Raw genomic sequence first — 1180 nt, 5'->3', positions numbered from 1 at the left:
CTGGGGAGAAAGGAGAAGGAGGACACCTGGTGAGCAGCTCCACACCTGCGCATTGCCTCTGCATCTGGGTTCACGTTCTCTAGTCTGCTGCAGCTCAGCAGATAGGAAAGAAAATGGATTTATTGAGTCTACTTGGGCTGAAACCCAAGGAACTAAGGGTAGGATAATATTATTTAATCCAAAGAGATGTGATAAAGACAGAGTGGACATATGCGAACAAAATGTAATGCTACCTTTTTAGCCCTTTCAACAAAACTAAGTGTAATTCTTTAACCATACAAGGACAAATTTCCCCATAAGCATATATTTTCATAAATATGGCTTCTAGGGGTTTGGAGAGATGACTCAATAGTTAAGAGCACCTGTTCTTCCATAGGACCAGGGTTTGGTTCCCAGCATCTACATGGTAGCTCACAACCACTTGAAGCTCTAGTTCCAGAGGTTCCAATGCCCTTTTCTGACTCTGTGGACACTGCACACACATGGTGCACACACATGTATTTAGGGAAAACATCCATATATATATAAAATAATAAAATTTTTTATTCTGTTAAAATAAAGTTTTTAAGTCAGAAAGTGGTGGCACATGCCTTTAATATAAAAATCGATATTCTTGTTATATTACCATATTTCCACAAAGTAGTGCTAGGTTTTTGCAGACATCCACTTCAGATTCCAGAGCCCTTCAAGACCAAACTTACAGTAACTCTAGCTTGATACTCAGGATTAAAGCCATCAATATCCCTAAGCTAAGCAACACTGGAATCCCACTATTGCCCCTGGGTCAGTCTGTCAGCATTTTCACTTGTCTCAGCACTCATCCTCCCAAGAGCACAGGACTCCGTGCAGTGCAGGACTCCTAACTGGGGAAGGACGCATCAGCCCTACCACGTACTCTGCTGACTTTAGGCAAACTAATTAACCTCTGTAGTTTTCAATTTACTTATGTGCAAAATGATTTTAAATAATTACAGCATTTTTAAGATTAAATAATACATTTCAACATATTGTACAACCCATGAAGTGACATAAAAATGGTAAACCATTATTACAGCAAGATTCTTTTCAGACTTCAAGATTGTCAGCTTGGTCCCTTGGGTGCCTCCTTCTTCCATTTCCTTCATCCAGCCCCTTATCCAGCATCTTATGCGACTAACAACAATTTGGGCAGTACTCCTCT

General features: G+C 40.2%; 1 protein-coding gene across 3 annotated transcripts in view; it reads right to left on the bottom strand.

The window, feature by feature from the left end:
* Positions 1-1180, bottom strand: part of Cdc37l1 (cell division cycle 37 like 1, HSP90 cochaperone) — a 28818-nt gene that overhangs the window by 4233 nt on the left and 23405 nt on the right. The window lies entirely within an intron of this gene.

This window comes from Alexandromys fortis, unplaced genomic scaffold (assembly GCF_014885135.2).
Source record: "Alexandromys fortis isolate MF-2015 unplaced genomic scaffold, M_Fortis_MF-2015_v1.1 scaffold_10, whole genome shotgun sequence".
NCBI classification, from domain to species: Eukaryota; Metazoa; Chordata; class Mammalia; order Rodentia; family Cricetidae; genus Alexandromys; species Alexandromys fortis.
This window is presented reverse-complemented; position numbering and strand designations above follow the sequence as displayed.